Source organism: Anomaloglossus baeobatrachus, unplaced genomic scaffold, assembly GCF_048569485.1.
Source record: "Anomaloglossus baeobatrachus isolate aAnoBae1 unplaced genomic scaffold, aAnoBae1.hap1 Scaffold_201, whole genome shotgun sequence".
Lineage (NCBI taxonomy): Eukaryota > Metazoa > Chordata > Amphibia > Anura > Aromobatidae > Anomaloglossus > Anomaloglossus baeobatrachus.
Window position 1 is genome coordinate 430620 of NW_027441971.1, and position 15318 is coordinate 445937.

The 15318-nt window shown below is 46.4% G+C and overlaps 10 non-coding genes across 10 annotated transcripts; all 10 read left to right on the forward strand.

Moving 5' to 3' along the window:
- Nucleotides 1-488: 488 nt before the first annotated feature.
- Nucleotides 489-679, forward strand: LOC142261032 (U2 spliceosomal RNA). Its single transcript, XR_012728833.1, has one exon. It is a non-coding gene; the product is annotated as a U2 spliceosomal RNA (small nuclear RNA).
- A 1387-nt stretch (nucleotides 680-2066) lies between these two features.
- LOC142261034 (U2 spliceosomal RNA) lies at nucleotides 2067-2257 on the forward strand. Its single transcript, XR_012728835.1, has one exon. It is a non-coding gene; the product is annotated as a U2 spliceosomal RNA (small nuclear RNA).
- A 1387-nt stretch (nucleotides 2258-3644) lies between these two features.
- LOC142261035 (U2 spliceosomal RNA) lies at nucleotides 3645-3835 on the forward strand. The gene has a single exon (XR_012728836.1). It is a non-coding gene; the product is annotated as a U2 spliceosomal RNA (small nuclear RNA).
- A 1387-nt stretch (nucleotides 3836-5222) lies between these two features.
- On the forward strand, nucleotides 5223-5413 carry LOC142261036 (U2 spliceosomal RNA). Its single transcript, XR_012728837.1, has one exon. It is a non-coding gene; the product is annotated as a U2 spliceosomal RNA (small nuclear RNA).
- Nucleotides 5414-6800: 1387 nt separating this feature from the next.
- Nucleotides 6801-6991, forward strand: LOC142261037 (U2 spliceosomal RNA). The gene has a single exon (XR_012728838.1). It is a non-coding gene; the product is annotated as a U2 spliceosomal RNA (small nuclear RNA).
- Nucleotides 6992-8378: 1387 nt separating this feature from the next.
- Nucleotides 8379-8569, forward strand: LOC142261038 (U2 spliceosomal RNA). The gene has a single exon (XR_012728839.1). It is a non-coding gene; the product is annotated as a U2 spliceosomal RNA (small nuclear RNA).
- A 1387-nt stretch (nucleotides 8570-9956) lies between these two features.
- Nucleotides 9957-10147, forward strand: LOC142260825 (U2 spliceosomal RNA). Its single transcript, XR_012728696.1, has one exon. It is a non-coding gene; the product is annotated as a U2 spliceosomal RNA (small nuclear RNA).
- Nucleotides 10148-11534: 1387 nt separating this feature from the next.
- On the forward strand, nucleotides 11535-11725 carry LOC142260826 (U2 spliceosomal RNA). Its single transcript, XR_012728697.1, has one exon. It is a non-coding gene; the product is annotated as a U2 spliceosomal RNA (small nuclear RNA).
- Nucleotides 11726-13112: 1387 nt separating this feature from the next.
- LOC142260827 (U2 spliceosomal RNA) lies at nucleotides 13113-13303 on the forward strand. Its single transcript, XR_012728698.1, has one exon. It is a non-coding gene; the product is annotated as a U2 spliceosomal RNA (small nuclear RNA).
- Nucleotides 13304-14690: 1387 nt separating this feature from the next.
- LOC142260828 (U2 spliceosomal RNA) lies at nucleotides 14691-14881 on the forward strand. Its single transcript, XR_012728699.1, has one exon. It is a non-coding gene; the product is annotated as a U2 spliceosomal RNA (small nuclear RNA).
- Nucleotides 14882-15318: the final 437 nt, after the last annotated feature.

Sequence of the window (15318 nt, forward strand, 5' to 3'; positions counted from 1 at the left end):
GTGGGCTAGTGGAAGGAGGGGGCAATCTCTTTTTTTCCCGGGTGGTAGGGGGATGACAGGAGAAGGGAAGCGGGTGGTGAGAAAGGTACAGAGGGCAGGGTTTGGGGGCTGGGAAGGAAAGGGAAAAGATTAGGGTTTGGGGATGATGAAAGGGCTTTCTACGGGTAAGGATGGCAAAGGGTGGCAGTGACGGAAAGTCAGGCAACCTGTCCTGTCCGTCTTTTTGTATCGTGAATTGGAAAGACTGCAAGGGGGAGGGGAGTTGCTTGCGCCCTAAAGGAGGAGTTATTCAGATTCATTGCAGTGGGCGGCGGCTGCAAAACGCACCATTCTTCTTGTTTTGGCTCTGCAAAGCAGCCTTTTCAAGGGTTGGCTTGGGTGACAAAATGTCTTGTGTAGGCGTGGGTTTGTCTCCCTCTCGCTCTCTCTCCCTAAGATGTGTCCGGCATAGGCCAGGGTGCCACTCGAGGCCCAAACCAATTCTGGTTATCGCTTCTCGGCCTTTTGGCTAAGATCAAGTGTAGTATCTGTTCTTATCAGTTTAATATCTGATACGTCCCCTATCTGGGGACCATATATTAAATGGATTTTTAGAACAGGGAGATGGAAAAAGAGCTTGCTCTGTCCACTCCACGCATTGACCTGGTATTGCAGTACCTCCAGGAACGGTGCACCCCTTCTTAACCCAGTTTCCAAAAGCAGAACTCAATTCACCTGATTCATATTAGCCCGATTTAATGAATTGGAAGAAAGCATACGTCTTCATATGCACCTCAATTTGGCCCATTCACTTTTCACACTTCCTCCTTTTGTTTTTTATCTTTCACACTTTTGACTTTCTTTATTCATCCAAATAGCAAACTCATCACCACTCAACCTGACCAACTCGGCTATGTCCCCGTGCTGCAGTTCTCTGTCTTATCTAGATCATTTGCAATTGAATGGAATAGATCCCTTTTGGACAAAGTGGATTCACCTGCTGCTGCAGTGACCACAGGTGTGATAACATCTAGAATTGGCATCTGGTGCGATCTCTCCGCTTCCACTCCAAAGAAAGTTACCTGTTTATTCCTATCATGCATTGGTTTTTGGGGTTTTCTTTGAGTAATGATGATCTCTTTAGTAGTCTGTTGGCGCCCTCTCCTGGAGGAATAGTTTGCTTGCTCTTGGACATTCTAAAAGAGAGGTCATGATAGACATTGAGCTTCTGAGCTCAATTGGGGACAGTCATGGGTGATGAATGTTTGCAACCTACTGCGAAGCCTCATACCGCAATATAAGGAACGTCAAATACTAAGAAAGGGCGGCCTATGAAAGAATTACTACTTTCAATAAGTACACTTAAACGGCTAATTGGGAATAGAAAAACTGTAAAAAGCCCTCTGAGAAAGCCCCCCTCTAACCTTTGATAGTAAGCTTTTCTGTAGTCTGCCTGTTGATGTATTTTCCGTTTGAACTGTGCACAACATGAAGAGACGGAACACTGGCGGCTTGTCACAATGCCCCCCGATGACATCACAATAGCGCTGCTGCCTAGAAAACAAGCTGCGCAGAAGAAGTTGTTCTTTGGGTGGGAGGGTGGGCTAGTGGAAGGAGGGGGCAATCTCTTTTTTTCCCGGGTGGTAGGGGGATGACAGGAGAAGGGAAGCGGGTGGTGAGAAAGGTACAGAGGGCAGGGTTTGGGGGCTGGGAAGGAAAGGGAAAAGATTAGGGTTTGGGGATGATGAAAGGGCTTTCTACGGGTAAGGATGGCAAAGGGTGGCAGTGACGGAAAGTCAGGCAACCTGTCCTGTCCGTCTTTTTGTATCGTGAATTGGAAAGACTGCAAGGGGGAGGGGAGTTGCTTGCGCCCTAAAGGAGGAGTTATTCAGATTCATTGCAGTGGGCGGCGGCTGCAAAACGCACCATTCTTCTTGTTTTGGCTCTGCAAAGCAGCCTTTTCAAGGGTTGGCTTGGGTGACAAAATGTCTTGTGTAGGCGTGGGTTTGTCTCCCTCTCGCTCTCTCTCCCTAAGATGTGTCCGGCATAGGCCAGGGTGCCACTCGAGGCCCAAACCAATTCTGGTTATCGCTTCTCGGCCTTTTGGCTAAGATCAAGTGTAGTATCTGTTCTTATCAGTTTAATATCTGATACGTCCCCTATCTGGGGACCATATATTAAATGGATTTTTAGAACAGGGAGATGGAAAAAGAGCTTGCTCTGTCCACTCCACGCATTGACCTGGTATTGCAGTACCTCCAGGAACGGTGCACCCCTTCTTAACCCAGTTTCCAAAAGCAGAACTCAATTCACCTGATTCATATTAGCCCGATTTAATGAATTGGAAGAAAGCATACGTCTTCATATGCACCTCAATTTGGCCCATTCACTTTTCACACTTCCTCCTTTTGTTTTTTATCTTTCACACTTTTGACTTTCTTTATTCATCCAAATAGCAAACTCATCACCACTCAACCTGACCAACTCGGCTATGTCCCCGTGCTGCAGTTCTCTGTCTTATCTAGATCATTTGCAATTGAATGGAATAGATCCCTTTTGGACAAAGTGGATTCACCTGCTGCTGCAGTGACCACAGGTGTGATAACATCTAGAATTGGCATCTGGTGCGATCTCTCCGCTTCCACTCCAAAGAAAGTTACCTGTTTATTCCTATCATGCATTGGTTTTTGGGGTTTTCTTTGAGTAATGATGATCTCTTTAGTAGTCTGTTGGCGCCCTCTCCTGGAGGAATAGTTTGCTTGCTCTTGGACATTCTAAAAGAGAGGTCATGATAGACATTGAGCTTCTGAGCTCAATTGGGGACAGTCATGGGTGATGAATGTTTGCAACCTACTGCGAAGCCTCATACCGCAATATAAGGAACGTCAAATACTAAGAAAGGGCGGCCTATGAAAGAATTACTACTTTCAATAAGTACACTTAAACGGCTAATTGGGAATAGAAAAACTGTAAAAAGCCCTCTGAGAAAGCCCCCCTCTAACCTTTGATAGTAAGCTTTTCTGTAGTCTGCCTGTTGATGTATTTTCCGTTTGAACTGTGCACAACATGAAGAGACGGAACACTGGCGGCTTGTCACAATGCCCCCCGATGACATCACAATAGCGCTGCTGCCTAGAAAACAAGCTGCGCAGAAGAAGTTGTTCTTTGGGTGGGAGGGTGGGCTAGTGGAAGGAGGGGGCAATCTCTTTTTTTCCCGGGTGGTAGGGGGATGACAGGAGAAGGGAAGCGGGTGGTGAGAAAGGTACAGAGGGCAGGGTTTGGGGGCTGGGAAGGAAAGGGAAAAGATTAGGGTTTGGGGATGATGAAAGGGCTTTCTACGGGTAAGGATGGCAAAGGGTGGCAGTGACGGAAAGTCAGGCAACCTGTCCTGTCCGTCTTTTTGTATCGTGAATTGGAAAGACTGCAAGGGGGAGGGGAGTTGCTTGCGCCCTAAAGGAGGAGTTATTCAGATTCATTGCAGTGGGCGGCGGCTGCAAAACGCACCATTCTTCTTGTTTTGGCTCTGCAAAGCAGCCTTTTCAAGGGTTGGCTTGGGTGACAAAATGTCTTGTGTAGGCGTGGGTTTGTCTCCCTCTCGCTCTCTCTCCCTAAGATGTGTCCGGCATAGGCCAGGGTGCCACTCGAGGCCCAAACCAATTCTGGTTATCGCTTCTCGGCCTTTTGGCTAAGATCAAGTGTAGTATCTGTTCTTATCAGTTTAATATCTGATACGTCCCCTATCTGGGGACCATATATTAAATGGATTTTTAGAACAGGGAGATGGAAAAAGAGCTTGCTCTGTCCACTCCACGCATTGACCTGGTATTGCAGTACCTCCAGGAACGGTGCACCCCTTCTTAACCCAGTTTCCAAAAGCAGAACTCAATTCACCTGATTCATATTAGCCCGATTTAATGAATTGAAAGAAAGCATACGTCTTCATATGCACCTCAATTTGGCCCATTCACTTTTCACACTTCCTCCTTTTGATTTTTATCTTTCACACTTTTGACTTTCTTTATTCATCCAAATAGCAAACTCATCACCACTCAACCTGACCAACTCGGCTATGTCCCCGTGCTGCAGTTCTCTGTCTTATCTAGATCATTTGCAATTGAATGGAATAGATCCCTTTTGGACAAAGTGGATTCACCTGCTGCTGCAGTGACCACAGGTGTGATAACATCTAGAATTGGCATCTGGTGCGATCTCTCCGCTTCCACTCCAAAGAAAGTTACCTGTTTATTCCTATCATGCATTGGTTTTTGGGGTTTTCTTTGAGTAATGATGATCTCTTTAGTAGTCTGTTGGCGCCCTCTCCTGGAGGAATAGTTTGCTTGCTCTTGGACATTCTAAAAGAGAGGTCATGATAGACATTGAGCTTCTGAGCTCAATTGGGGACAGTCATGGGTGATGAATGTTTGCAACCTACTGCGAAGCCTCATACCGCAATATAAGGAACGTCAAATACTAAGAAAGGGCGGCCTATGAAAGAATTACTACTTTCAATAAGTACACTTAAACGGCTAATTGGGAATAGAAAAACTGTAAAAAGCCCTCTGAGAAAGCCCCCCTCTAACCTTTGATAGTAAGCTTTTCTGTAGTCTGCCTGTTGATGTATTTTCCGTTTGAACTGTGCACAACATGAAGAGACGGAACACTGGCGGCTTGTCACAATGCCCCCCGATGACATCACAATAGCGCTGCTGCCTAGAAAACAAGCTGCGCAGAAGAAGTTGTTCTTTGGGTGGGAGGGTGGGCTAGTGGAAGGAGGGGGCAATCTCTTTTTTTCCCGGGTGGTAGGGGGATGACAGGAGAAGGGAAGCGGGTGGTGAGAAAGGTACAGAGGGCAGGGTTTGGGGGCTGGGAAGGAAAGGGAAAAGATTAGGGTTTGGGGATGATGAAAGGGCTTTCTACGGGTAAGGATGGCAAAGGGTGGCAGTGACGGAAAGTCAGGCAACCTGTCCTGTCCGTCTTTTTGTATCGTGAATTGGAAAGACTGCAAGGGGGAGGGGAGTTGCTTGCGCCCTAAAGGAGGAGTTATTCAGATTCATTGCAGTGGGCGGCGGCTGCAAAACGCACCATTCTTCTTGTTTTGGCTCTGCAAAGCAGCCTTTTCAAGGGTTGGCTTGGGTGACAAAATGTCTTGTGTAGGCGTGGGTTTGTCTCCCTCTCGCTCTCTCTCCCTAAGATGTGTCCGGCATAGGCCAGGGTGCCACTCGAGGCCCAAACCAATTCTGGTTATCGCTTCTCGGCCTTTTGGCTAAGATCAAGTGTAGTATCTGTTCTTATCAGTTTAATATCTGATACGTCCCCTATCTGGGGACCATATATTAAATGGATTTTTAGAACAGGGAGATGGAAAAAGAGCTTGCTCTGTCCACTCCACGCATTGACCTGGTATTGCAGTACCTCCAGGAACGGTGCACCCCTTCTTAACCCAGTTTCCAAAAGCAGAACTCAATTCACCTGATTCATATTAGCCCGATTTAATGAATTGGAAGAAAGCATACGTCTTCATATGCACCTCAATTTGGCCCATTCACTTTTCACACTTCCTCCTTTTGTTTTTTATCTTTCACACTTTTGACTTTCTTTATTCATCCAAATAGCAAACTCATCACCACTCAACCTGACCAACTCGGCTATGTCCCCGTGCTGCAGTTCTCTGTCTTATCTAGATCATTTGCAATTGAATGGAATAGATCCCTTTTGGACAAAGTGGATTCACCTGCTGCTGCAGTGACCACAGGTGTGATAACATCTAGAATTGGCATCTGGTGCGATCTCTCCGCTTCCACTCCAAAGAAAGTTACCTGTTTATTCCTATCATGCATTGGTTTTTGGGGTTTTCTTTGAGTAATGATGATCTCTTTAGTAGTCTGTTGGCGCCCTCTCCTGGAGGAATAGTTTGCTTGCTCTTGGACATTCTAAAAGAGAGGTCATGATAGACATTGAGCTTCTGAGCTCAATTGGGGACAGTCATGGGTGATGAATGTTTGCAACCTACTGCGAAGCCTCATACCGCAATATAAGGAACGTCAAATACTAAGAAAGGGCGGCCTATGAAAGAATTACTACTTTCAATAAGTACACTTAAACGGCTAATTGGGAATAGAAAAACTGTAAAAAGCCCTCTGAGAAAGCCCCCCTCTAACCTTTGATAGTAAGCTTTTCTGTAGTCTGCCTGTTGATGTATTTTCCGTTTGAACTGTGCACAACATGAAGAGACGGAACACTGGCGGCTTGTCACAATGCCCCCCGATGACATCACAATAGCGCTGCTGCCTAGAAAACAAGCTGCGCAGAAGAAGTTGTTCTTTGGGTGGGAGGGTGGGCTAGTGGAAGGAGGGGGCAATCTCTTTTTTTCCCGGGTGGTAGGGGGATGACAGGAGAAGGGAAGCGGGTGGTGAGAAAGGTACAGAGGGCAGGGTTTGGGGGCTGGGAAGGAAAGGGAAAAGATTAGGGTTTGGGGATGATGAAAGGGCTTTCTACGGGTAAGGATGGCAAAGGGTGGCAGTGACGGAAAGTCAGGCAACCTGTCCTGTCCGTCTTTTTGTATCGTGAATTGGAAAGACTGCAAGGGGGAGGGGAGTTGCTTGCGCCCTAAAGGAGGAGTTATTCAGATTCATTGCAGTGGGCGGCGGCTGCAAAACGCACCATTCTTCTTGTTTTGGCTCTGCAAAGCAGCCTTTTCAAGGGTTGGCTTGGGTGACAAAATGTCTTGTGTAGGCGTGGGTTTGTCTCCCTCTCGCTCTCTCTCCCTAAGATGTGTCCGGCATAGGCCAGGGTGCCACTCGAGGCCCAAACCAATTCTGGTTATCGCTTCTCGGCCTTTTGGCTAAGATCAAGTGTAGTATCTGTTCTTATCAGTTTAATATCTGATACGTCCCCTATCTGGGGACCATATATTAAATGGATTTTTAGAACAGGGAGATGGAAAAAGAGCTTGCTCTGTCCACTCCACGCATTGACCTGGTATTGCAGTACCTCCAGGAACGGTGCACCCCTTCTTAACCCAGTTTCCAAAAGCAGAACTCAATTCACCTGATTCATATTAGCCCGATTTAATGAATTGGAAGAAAGCATACGTCTTCATATGCACCTCAATTTGGCCCATTCACTTTTCACACTTCCTCCTTTTGTTTTTTATCTTTCACACTTTTGACTTTCTTTATTCATCCAAATAGCAAACTCATCACCACTCAACCTGACCAACTCGGCTATGTCCCCGTGCTGCAGTTCTCTGTCTTATCTAGATCATTTGCAATTGAATGGAATAGATCCCTTTTGGACAAAGTGGATTCACCTGCTGCTGCAGTGACCACAGGTGTGATAACATCTAGAATTGGCATCTGGTGCGATCTCTCCGCTTCCACTCCAAAGAAAGTTACCTGTTTATTCCTATCATGCATTGGTTTTTGGGGTTTTCTTTGAGTAATGATGATCTCTTTAGTAGTCTGTTGGCGCCCTCTCCTGGAGGAATAGTTTGCTTGCTCTTGGACATTCTAAAAGAGAGGTCATGATAGACATTGAGCTTCTGAGCTCAATTGGGGACAGTCATGGGTGATGAATGTTTGCAACCTACTGCGAAGCCTCATACCGCAATATAAGGAACGTCAAATACTAAGAAAGGGCGGCCTATGAAAGAATTACTACTTTCAATAAGTACACTTAAACGGCTAATTGGGAATAGAAAAACTGTAAAAAGCCCTCTGAGAAAGCCCCCCTCTAACCTTTGATAGTAAGCTTTTCTGTAGTCTGCCTGTTGATGTATTTTCCGTTTGAACTGTGCACAACATGAAGAGACGGAACACTGGCGGCTTGTCACAATGCCCCCCGATGACATCACAATAGCGCTGCTGCCTAGAAAACAAGCTGCGCAGAAGAAGTTGTTCTTTGGGTGGGAGGGTGGGCTAGTGGAAGGAGGGGGCAATCTCTTTTTTTCCCGGGTGGTAGGGGGATGACAGGAGAAGGGAAGCGGGTGGTGAGAAAGGTACAGAGGGCAGGGTTTGGGGGCTGGGAAGGAAAGGGAAAAGATTAGGGTTTGGGGATGATGAAAGGGCTTTCTACGGGTAAGGATGGCAAAGGGTGGCAGTGACGGAAAGTCAGGCAACCTGTCCTGTCCGTCTTTTTGTATCGTGAATTGGAAAGACTGCAAGGGGGAGGGGAGTTGCTTGCGCCCTAAAGGAGGAGTTATTCAGATTCATTGCAGTGGGCGGCGGCTGCAAAACGCACCATTCTTCTTGTTTTGGCTCTGCAAAGCAGCCTTTTCAAGGGTTGGCTTGGGTGACAAAATGTCTTGTGTAGGCGTGGGTTTGTCTCCCTCTCGCTCTCTCTCCCTAAGATGTGTCCGGCATAGGCCAGGGTGCCACTCGAGGCCCAAACCAATTCTGGTTATCGCTTCTCGGCCTTTTGGCTAAGATCAAGTGTAGTATCTGTTCTTATCAGTTTAATATCTGATACGTCCCCTATCTGGGGACCATATATTAAATGGATTTTTAGAACAGGGAGATGGAAAAAGAGCTTGCTCTGTCCACTCCACGCATTGACCTGGTATTGCAGTACCTCCAGGAACGGTGCACCCCTTCTTAACCCAGTTTCCAAAAGCAGAACTCAATTCACCTGATTCATATTAGCCCGATTTAATGAATTGGAAGAAAGCATACGTCTTCATATGCACCTCAATTTGGCCCATTCACTTTTCACACTTCCTCCTTTTGTTTTTTATCTTTCACACTTTTGACTTTCTTTATTCATCCAAATAGCAAACTCATCACCACTCAACCTGACCAACTCGGCTATGTCCCCGTGCTGCAGTTCTCTGTCTTATCTAGATCATTTGCAATTGAATGGAATAGATCCCTTTTGGACAAAGTGGATTCACCTGCTGCTGCAGTGACCACAGGTGTGATAACATCTAGAATTGGCATCTGGTGCGATCTCTCCGCTTCCACTCCAAAGAAAGTTACCTGTTTATTCCTATCATGCATTGGTTTTTGGGGTTTTCTTTGAGTAATGATGATCTCTTTAGTAGTCTGTTGGCGCCCTCTCCTGGAGGAATAGTTTGCTTGCTCTTGGACATTCTAAAAGAGAGGTCATGATAGACATTGAGCTTCTGAGCTCAATTGGGGACAGTCATGGGTGATGAATGTTTGCAACCTACTGCGAAGCCTCATACCGCAATATAAGGAACGTCAAATACTAAGAAAGGGCGGCCTATGAAAGAATTACTACTTTCAATAAGTACACTTAAACGGCTAATTGGGAATAGAAAAACTGTAAAAAGCCCTCTGAGAAAGCCCCCCTCTAACCTTTGATAGTAAGCTTTTCTGTAGTCTGCCTGTTGATGTATTTTCCGTTTGAACTGTGCACAACATGAAGAGACGGAACACTGGCGGCTTGTCACAATGCCCCCCGATGACATCACAATAGCGCTGCTGCCTAGAAAACAAGCTGCGCAGAAGAAGTTGTTCTTTGGGTGGGAGGGTGGGCTAGTGGAAGGAGGGGGCAATCTCTTTTTTTCCCGGGTGGTAGGGGGATGACAGGAGAAGGGAAGCGGGTGGTGAGAAAGGTACAGAGGGCAGGGTTTGGGGGCTGGGAAGGAAAGGGAAAAGATTAGGGTTTGGGGATGATGAAAGGGCTTTCTACGGGTAAGGATGGCAAAGGGTGGCAGTGACGGAAAGTCAGGCAACCTGTCCTGTCCGTCTTTTTGTATCGTGAATTGGAAAGACTGCAAGGGGGAGGGGAGTTGCTTGCGCCCTAAAGGAGGAGTTATTCAGATTCATTGCAGTGGGCGGCGGCTGCAAAACGCACCATTCTTCTTGTTTTGGCTCTGCAAAGCAGCCTTTTCAAGGGTTGGCTTGGGTGACAAAATGTCTTGTGTAGGCGTGGGTTTGTCTCCCTCTCGCTCTCTCTCCCTAAGATGTGTCCGGCATAGGCCAGGGTGCCACTCGAGGCCCAAACCAATTCTGGTTATCGCTTCTCGGCCTTTTGGCTAAGATCAAGTGTAGTATCTGTTCTTATCAGTTTAATATCTGATACGTCCCCTATCTGGGGACCATATATTAAATGGATTTTTAGAACAGGGAGATGGAAAAAGAGCTTGCTCTGTCCACTCCACGCATTGACCTGGTATTGCAGTACCTCCAGGAACGGTGCACCCCTTCTTAACCCAGTTTCCAAAAGCAGAACTCAATTCACCTGATTCATATTAGCCCGATTTAATGAATTGGAAGAAAGCATACGTCTTCATATGCACCTCAATTTGGCCCATTCACTTTTCACACTTCCTCCTTTTGTTTTTTATCTTTCACACTTTTGACTTTCTTTATTCATCCAAATAGCAAACTCATCACCACTCAACCTGACCAACTCGGCTATGTCCCCGTGCTGCAGTTCTCTGTCTTATCTAGATCATTTGCAATTGAATGGAATAGATCCCTTTTGGACAAAGTGGATTCACCTGCTGCTGCAGTGACCACAGGTGTGATAACATCTAGAATTGGCATCTGGTGCGATCTCTCCGCTTCCACTCCAAAGAAAGTTACCTGTTTATTCCTATCATGCATTGGTTTTTGGGGTTTTCTTTGAGTAATGATGATCTCTTTAGTAGTCTGTTGGCGCCCTCTCCTGGAGGAATAGTTTGCTTGCTCTTGGACATTCTAAAAGAGAGGTCATGATAGACATTGAGCTTCTGAGCTCAATTGGGGACAGTCATGGGTGATGAATGTTTGCAACCTACTGCGAAGCCTCATACCGCAATATAAGGAACGTCAAATACTAAGAAAGGGCGGCCTATGAAAGAATTACTACTTTCAATAAGTACACTTAAACGGCTAATTGGGAATAGAAAAACTGTAAAAAGCCCTCTGAGAAAGCCCCCCTCTAACCTTTGATAGTAAGCTTTTCTGTAGTCTGCCTGTTGATGTATTTTCCGTTTGAACTGTGCACAACATGAAGAGACGGAACACTGGCGGCTTGTCACAATGCCCCCCGATGACATCACAATAGCGCTGCTGCCTAGAAAACAAGCTGCGCAGAAGAAGTTGTTCTTTGGGTGGGAGGGTGGGCTAGTGGAAGGAGGGGGCAATCTCTTTTTTTCCCGGGTGGTAGGGGGATGACAGGAGAAGGGAAGCGGGTGGTGAGAAAGGTACAGAGGGCAGGGTTTGGGGGCTGGGAAGGAAAGGGAAAAGATTAGGGTTTGGGGATGATGAAAGGGCTTTCTACGGGTAAGGATGGCAAAGGGTGGCAGTGACGGAAAGTCAGGCAACCTGTCCTGTCCGTCTTTTTGTATCGTGAATTGGAAAGACTGCAAGGGGGAGGGGAGTTGCTTGCGCCCTAAAGGAGGAGTTATTCAGATTCATTGCAGTGGGCGGCGGCTGCAAAACGCACCATTCTTCTTGTTTTGGCTCTGCAAAGCAGCCTTTTCAAGGGTTGGCTTGGGTGACAAAATGTCTTGTGTAGGCGTGGGTTTGTCTCCCTCTCGCTCTCTCTCCCTAAGATGTGTCCGGCATAGGCCAGGGTGCCACTCGAGGCCCAAACCAATTCTGGTTATCGCTTCTCGGCCTTTTGGCTAAGATCAAGTGTAGTATCTGTTCTTATCAGTTTAATATCTGATACGTCCCCTATCTGGGGACCATATATTAAATGGATTTTTAGAACAGGGAGATGGAAAAAGAGCTTGCTCTGTCCACTCCACGCATTGACCTGGTATTGCAGTACCTCCAGGAACGGTGCACCCCTTCTTAACCCAGTTTCCAAAAGCAGAACTCAATTCACCTGATTCATATTAGCCCGATTTAATGAATTGGAAGAAAGCATACGTCTTCATATGCACCTCAATTTGGCCCATTCACTTTTCACACTTCCTCCTTTTGTTTTTTATCTTTCACACTTTTGACTTTCTTTATTCATCCAAATAGCAAACTCATCACCACTCAACCTGACCAACTCGGCTATGTCCCCGTGCTGCAGTTCTCTGTCTTATCTAGATCATTTGCAATTGAATGGAATAGATCCCTTTTGGACAAAGTGGATTCACCTGCTGCTGCAGTGACCACAGGTGTGATAACATCTAGAATTGGCATCTGGTGCGATCTCTCCGCTTCCACTCCAAAGAAAGTTACCTGTTTATTCCTATCATGCATTGGTTTTTGGGGTTTTCTTTGAGTAATGATGATCTCTTTAGTAGTCTGTTGGCGCCCTCTCCTGGAGGAATAGTTTGCTTGCTCTTGGACATTCTAAAAGAGAGGTCATGATAGACATTGAGCTTCTGAGCTCAATTGGGGACAGTCATGGGTGATGAATGTTTGCAACCTACTGCGAAGCCTCATACCGCAATATAAGGAACGTCAAATACTAAGAAAGGGCGGCCTATGAAAGAATTACTACTTTCAATAAGTACACTTAAACGGCTAATTGGGAATAGAAAAACTGTAAAAAGCCCTCTGAGAAAGCCCCCCTCTAACCTTTGATAGTAAGCTTTTCTGTAGTCTGCCTGTTGATGTATTTTCCGTTTGAACTGTGCACAACATGAAGAGACGGAACACTGGCGGCTTGTCACAATGCCCCCCGATGACATCACAATAGCGCTGCTGCCTAGAAAACAAGCTGCGCAGAAGAAGTTGTTCTTTGGGTGGGAGGGTGGGCTAGTGGAAGGAGGGGGCAATCTCTTTTTTTCCCGGGTGGTAGGGGGATGACAGGAGAAGGGAAGCGGGTGGTGAGAAAGGTACAGAGGGCAGGGTTTGGGGGCTGGGAAGGAAAGGGAAAAGATTAGGGTTTGGGGATGATGAAAGGGCTTTCTACGGGTAAGGATGGCAAAGGGTGGCAGTGACGGAAAGTCAGGCAACCTGTCCTGTCCGTCTTTTTGTATCGTGAATTGGAAAGACTGCAAGGGGGAGGGGAGTTGCTTGCGCCCTAAAGGAGGAGTTATTCAGATTCATTGCAGTGGGCGGCGGCTGCAAAACGCACCATTCTTCTTGTTTTGGCTCTGCAAAGCAGCCTTTTCAAGGGTTGGCTTGGGTGACAAAATGTCTTGTGTAGGCGTGGGTTTGTCTCCCTCTCGCTCTCTCTCCCTAAGATGTGTCCGGCATAGGCCAGGGTGCCACTCGAGGCCCAAACCAATTCTGGTTATCGCTTCTCGGCCTTTTGGCTAAGATCAAGTGTAGTATCTGTTCTTATCAGTTTAATATCTGATACGTCCCCTATCTGGGGACCATATATTAAATGGATTTTTAGAACAGGGAGATGGAAAAAGAGCTTGCTCTGTCCACTCCACGCATTGACCTGGTATTGCAGTACCTCCAGGAACGGTGCACCCCTTCTTAACCCAGTTTCCAAAAGCAGAACTCAATTCACCTGATTCATATTAGCCCGATTTAATGAATTGGAAGAAAGCATACGTCTTCATATGCACCTCAATTTGGCCCATTCACTTTTCACACTTCCTCCTTTTGTTTTTTATCTTTCACACTTTTGACTTTCTTTATTCATCCAAATAGCAAACTCATCACCACTCAACCTGACCAACTCGGCTATGTCCCCGTGCTGCAGTTCTCTGTCTTATCTAGATCATTTGCAATTGAATGGAATAGATCCCTTTTGGACAAAGTGGATTCACCTGCTGCTGCAGTGACCACAGGTGTGATAACATCTAGAATTGGCATCTGGTGCGATCTCTCCGCTTCCACTCCAAAGAAAGTTACCTGTTTATTCCTATCATGCATTGGTTTTTGGGGTTTTCTTTGAGTAATGATGATCTCTTTAGTAGTCTGTTGGCGCCCTCTCCTGGAGGAATAGTTTGCTTGCTCTTGGACATTCTAAAAGAGAGGTCATGATAGACATTGAGCTTCTGAGCTCAATTGGGGACAGTCATGGGTGATGAATGTTTGCAACCTACTGCGAAGCCTCATACCGCAATATAAGGAACGTCAAATACTAAGAAAGGGCGGCCTATGAAAGAATTACTACTTTCAATAAGTACACTTAAACGGCTAATTGGGAATAGAAAAACTGTAAAAAGCCCTCTGAGAAAGCCCCCCTCTAACCTTTGATAGTAAGCTTTTCTGTAGTCTGCCTGTTGATGTATTTTCCGTTTGAACTGTGCACAACATGAAGAGACGGAACACTGGCGGCTTGTCACAATGCCCCCCGATGACATCACAATAGCGCTGCTGCCTAGAAAACAAGCTGCGCAGAAGAAGTTGTTCTTTGGGTGGGAGGGTGGGCTAGTGGAAGGAGGGGGCAATCTCTTTTTTTCCCGGGTGGTAGGGGGATGACAGGAGAAGGGAAGCGGGTGGTGAGAAAGGTACAGAGGGCAGGGTTTGGGGGCTGGGAAGGAAAGGGAAAAGATTAGGGTTTGGGGATGATGAAAGGGCTTTCTACGGGTAAGGATGGCAAAGGGTGGCAGTGACGGAAAGTCAGGCAACCTGTCCTGTCCGTCTTTTTGTATCGTGAATTGGAAAGACTGCAAGGGGGAGGGGAGTTGCTTGCGCCCTAAAGGAGGAGTTATTCAGATTCATTGCAGTGGGCGGCGGCTGCAAAACGCACCATTCTTCTTGTTTTGGCTCTGCAAAGCAGCCTTTTCAAGGGTTGGCTTGGGTGACAAAATGTCTTGTGTAGGCGTGGGTTTGTCTCCCTCTCGCTCTCTCTCCCTAAGATGTGTCCGGCATAGGCCAGGGTGCCACTCGAGGCCCAAACCAATTCTGGTTATCGCTTCTCGGCCTTTTGGCTAAGATCAAGTGTAGTATCTGTTCTTATCAGTTTAATATCTGATACGTCCCCTATCTGGGGACCATATATTAAATGGATTTTTAGAACAGGGAGATGGAAAAAGAGCTTGCTCTGTCCACTCCACGCATTGACCTGGTATTGCAGTACCTCCAGGAACGGTGCACCCCTTCTTAACCCAGTTTCCAAAAGCAGAACTCAATTCACCTGATTCATATTAGCCCGATTTAATGAATTGGAAGAAAGCATACGTCTTCATATGCACCTCAATTTGGCCCATTCACTTTTCACACTTCCTCCTTTTGTTTTTTATCTTTCACACTTTTGACTTTCTTTATTCATCCAAATAGCAAACTCATCACCACTCAACCTGACCAACTCGGCTATGTCCCCGTGCTGCAGTTCTCTGTCTTATCTAGATCATTTGCAATTGAATGGAATAGATCCCTTTTGGACAAAGTGGATTCACCTGCTGCTGCAGTGACCACAGGTGTGATAACATCTAGAATTGGCATCTGGTGCGATCTCTCCGCTTCCACTCCAAAGAAAGTTACCTGTTTATTCCTATCATGCATTGGTTTTTGGGGTTTTCTTTGAGTAATGATGATC